Raw genomic sequence first — 5,089 nt, forward strand, 5'->3', positions numbered from 1 at the left:
CAATTTTCCTTTGAATTATTTCCTTTTTTTTTTTTACTAGGCATTTGTGCTCATATTTTTTACCTTTTGGATCGCAGTAGGATTCTATTGGTCTTCTGATCTTATATATGATATTTGGAGAAGCATTAGATGAGAGTTCCTATAGGATTATGATTATCGAGAATCAAAATCATAATTATGCCAGCAAAAAATAAATGATTAGCTGGCAGAAAATATTTATGCCAGCAAAAACAATTTTTTTTGGAGTTTTATGCTTATTGAGAATTATGTATTATATGCAAAGTATTAAATTTCAGCTTTCTATAATGGATTGCATACTTCTCTCCATAAATCAAATAACAAATTATTATGTTTTGTATGAATTAAATAACATTTTATAAATGTTAGGAAATATACTATTTATATTTTATACATTCAATGCGAACAACCACTCAATCGTATATAAGCGATCGATGAAATTTATCATTCCTCTAATACAATTTCCTTCCAGCGGTTAATGACTAAGCGGTGACAAAGATGACGAACAATGGATCCGAATTGGACCCCGATCGTAATGCCCTTCCTCCTCCCAATCCACACAAGTAAGCATCCTCCTCTACATCGATTAAGCAATGTAGATCTGCAGTCATTTTACAAATTACTTCTCTCTATGCTTTTCTTCCACCGTAGATCTGCAGTCACAACCGATAAGAAGCAGAGGAGGGAGATCGAAAGTGAGACTAGGCCAACCAGGTACATTCCAATCGATATTGTGGAGTCTCTATTGACGTCGATGAACCCCAAGGATGCCATGCGCCTTAGTGTAGCATGCAAGGATTGGAGGGCCACCGCCCCGAAATTTGACCCGACGATGTCGAAGACCCCATGGCTAATCACCACAGAGTTCCAGAATCTTACCTGCAGCCTGCGGAGCGTCGTAGACAAGGAAGTCACCTTCAAAATCGAGTTACATGGCTACCCAGTGACGAGGACCTTATTCTGTAATTGCTCGCACGGTTGGCTGGTTGTTAATCCTTCCAACGACAGTCGGATGCTCTTGCTGAATCCCTTCTCTAGGGCGTGGTTGCAACTCCCACCTTGCTTGCTTGCACCCACGTTTTTCCTAAGCATGTCATCAGCTCCGTCGAACCCCGATTGTGTCCTTCTTGCACATGACTTCGTCAATCATCTGTATGTTTGGAGGCCGGGAGACCAGTCCTGGACCTTCGAGAAAGACGTGGTCGAACTTTTCGATACGATTATTAGCTTCGAGGGGCAATTCTACACATGGAATAACCATAGTGGGTGCTTAACGATCTTCCGAGTTCTTCCTCTTCGGCTCAGGAAGCTAATGGTGCCAAGTCCCATCGATCGTTCAGACTATTTTAAGTGTATCACGTCATTGGTTGAGTGTGGCGGAAACATATTGTTGGTCTACGTAATGGAGAATGCCGATGAATCCCTGGTCGTCGTCTTATTTCAACTAGATCTTGAGAAAAAGATGTGGATCAAGTTGGAGAGCTTGGGAGATCGAGCACTGTTCATGAACATTCCTTTTAAGCATGCATTTTCGGTCTTGGCTAGTGAAGCTAGATGTTGTGCTAACTGTATCTATTTCACTCATTTATGGCAACCATCTTCAGAGGTTGAATTCATTTCCAACAACTTGGATAGCCATAGCATCGAAAGATTTCCCAAACTTGTCAAACGCGGACGACAACAATATAGTTATAGCCAGTTCTGGATCACCCCAAACTTGAGTTGAAAAGAAAGAAAGAAAAGGAACTCTTTGTTCCTTGCAACGATGAAATGTTATAATTTGTTTCTTTCTCTTAAAAGAAGAAATTTTTGGCCTTTGTTTCAGATTTTACTTGCAAGTAGTTATGTGTTATCAGTCATATATTGTGACCCCAAGTATCATTATAAATCATGCTTTTGCAAGTGCCACATTTGAGAGTCATATGAGTATGATAGAAACATTTTGGATAGCGTTCACTACCTCCTCCTCCTCCTCCTCCTGGCCAGATGATATAACTTGAGGACATTCTTATGAGTACTCCTCTTGCCATATAAGATATTTTAGCTCTCCCCTTATGGTTGGTTTGTGATGTTTTGATCCTTGGGTATTTGGATATAGGGTTTTTTGCTGCTGAGATTTTATATATTTTGCATATTCTGAAGAAGAAAAAGAAATTTATCTTAGTCTTCGGATACATTGTTTCATCTTCAATCTTGCTATTAAAAAAATGTTTCATCAGCAAGGCTTCCATCGCTTTTATGCTACTGATCATAAAACATGTATATTACAAGCCTGCATCGTGAACTAAGACATTGATCATAGTTCTCAAGTATGGGCATTTTTGTCCATGATCAAAGACTATCTACAACTTCTAATTTTTATGAGGGCTTTCTAGTGATAATTTTCTATTTAGAGTTTACTATTTGCAATCTCTTTTTTATTATTTATAATTCTATTTTAAAGTTTTTGATTTTTCTAAACTATTCCTTTGCAAAAGAACATAAATATTATCTTCTTCTCTTTTTCACACTTCTTCTACTCCTCTTCTTCCTCGTCCTCATCCTCATCTTCTTCTTCTTGCTCCTCAAAGCTCCTCAAAGGATGGTGTCGTGGGGTGGCAAGTTGGGTCAAACAACGTCAAGCAGCATTACTTCTTCTTCTTCTTCTTCCTCCTCTTTGTCGAAGAACGATATTGAGAGAGCAATGAGTGACATTAGACAACATCGAGTGATGGCAATAGTAAGATGAAATAAGGGGTTGTGGTGAAGAAAAAAAAAAAAAAAGGATAAAATCGATAATATGAGACTATAAATAATAAAATAATATTTTATTATTTTTTAAGGGATTATCACTAACAAGAGATTGTCAATAGTAAATTGGGACAGTTAATAGTAAGCCTTTTTTTTAACTATTTATAATATTTTTATAAAAATTAGTATCCCTAAGATACCCCTCGGCAAATGGAAGTAATTGCTTTCAAACTATCACTTAATTCTAACAAACTCTTCTCACTCCTTTCATATAACATTTTTCTTCCCCTTCTTTCCCTTCTGCTTCTCCTCCTCCTAATCATCAAATCATCTTTCATAGTTGAGGGGAACACAACTAGAGTTTTGTAAGGATGATTGCCGAGTGGATAAAATGAGTTATATGAAATAATGACAATTGAAGAGTTATGAGAAATAAGAGTATGATTGATAATTAAGGGATTGTATTTAGTAAAATTATATTTTGTTAGTTTTTTAAATGATTGTATGAAGTAAAACATTATTGATTTCTAATAACACCTTCTTCTTTTTTTTTATGGAACACATTATTGAATTTCGGATTTTGATGATAAAACCAATTGATAGTGTTTATGATTTGATATGCGTTTTGAGTGACCTAGGTAGCTTCGATTAGTGAGAGATAATTAAAGCGGGAATAATCATGTTGAAACAAAGAGGAACATGTCAGAAGATTGGACATCAAGTCGAAGGATCGGTCGATGTATCGACAGAAGGCTCCGGGCCATGAATTCAGGCAGCAAGCCAAGAAGAGCAAAAATTACGCTAAGGAATTCAGAGTTACGGAGGTCAATTAACTAATTGGGCAATAAACCGCAAGAGAAGACGATACGCCAAAAAATTGGACGAAGCGTCGAGGAACCAATGACATGTCGAACAATATAATTCAAGCTTTATAATAATTATCTAGATCGAAGTAGGTTTTATTTATACAGGATTAATTACGATATCGATCAAGGCATAAAGCAAAATGAAGTCCTAGAGTTAAGAATGAGATATCGTTGGGAGTTCAAGAGTTTATCGTAAGTCCGGACGTTTGTCGGAAGTTCTACCGGAATTGACCGAGAAGTCCAGAAGCCTGCCAAAAAAGCTCATCGGAACTCGCCAAGAAGATCGTTGTGAAGTCTATGAGTTTGTCGGGAGTCCATTGGAATATTGCCGAGAGATCGTCGGAAGTTCACCGGAATATCACTGGAAGCTCGCCAGAAGAAACCTAGACTAACCAGATCGGATTTGCTTAGTGTATACCTTAAATTTTATAGTTAGCACATAATTGGAATTGGAATTGGAATTGGGTCAACCCAATTAGGGGCCAGTTGGGCCCATGTATGAACTGTATTGGGCCCAATAAAAGGCCCAAACAATGACCCAATAGGTGGCACCGTCATGACACAATCTCCGAGACTATGTCAGACGATGATACTACTTAGACATAGTCTCCGAGAGACTGTCAAGCGGTAGTATCGCCAGACTGGGCGATGGCACCGCCCAGTGGCAGGGTGCCAAGTGATGGTACCGCCCAGTGGCAGGGTGCCAAGTGGTGGTACCGCCTAGTGTCAGTGTCAATTTCAGATTGGCAAGCGGTGGTACCGCCAGTACCCCAAAGACTTGGGATGAGACATTTTTAAGCTCCAAAGTTTGAATCAACTTGAGGCCTATAAATACTTCTCTTATCCCTCGTTAATACATAGAAGCACAAAGGACTTAAAAGTGAGAAAACACTATTATAATTACTTAAGAGATCCCCCTCTAACTTAAGTTTAGAATTCTATTTAGAGAGAAGTGAGTGCTCATAAAGGTTGTCTCCTAAACCTATGAAAATGATAAAAGAGGTGTAAAAGGGCAGTTGGTCTTCACCCATTGAAGGAAGACCATTAGTAGATGTCGATGGCCTCGACGAAAGAGGAATCGGTGAAGTAGATGTAGGTCACGACGTTCGAACCACTATAACTCGGTTTGTATTTACTTCTTGCAATTTATATTTACTACAAACTGCCCTTCTTTACTTGATTTACATCTACTACACTCTTTTGTATGCTTTCAAGTTAACATCTTCCGAAATAGGTTTAATCACAACGAGATTTTGAACCGACGTAATTTTTACCGCTGCACTAATTCACCCCCCCCCCTCTTAGTGCCGACTCGTTCCTAACAGTTGGTATCAGAGTCATGTATTTCTCATTTGGTTTAACACCTAAGAGAAATATCTCTCATTCGTCCTCCCATATTCAATGGGACGGACTACACTTATTGGAAAACTCGAATGAGAGTTTTCTTGCTTTCTATGGATTTGAATTTATTGAAA

This window comes from Musa acuminata, chromosome BXJ3-7 (genome assembly GCF_036884655.1).
Source record: "Musa acuminata AAA Group cultivar baxijiao chromosome BXJ3-7, Cavendish_Baxijiao_AAA, whole genome shotgun sequence".
NCBI classification, from domain to species: Eukaryota; Viridiplantae; Streptophyta; class Magnoliopsida; order Zingiberales; family Musaceae; genus Musa; species Musa acuminata.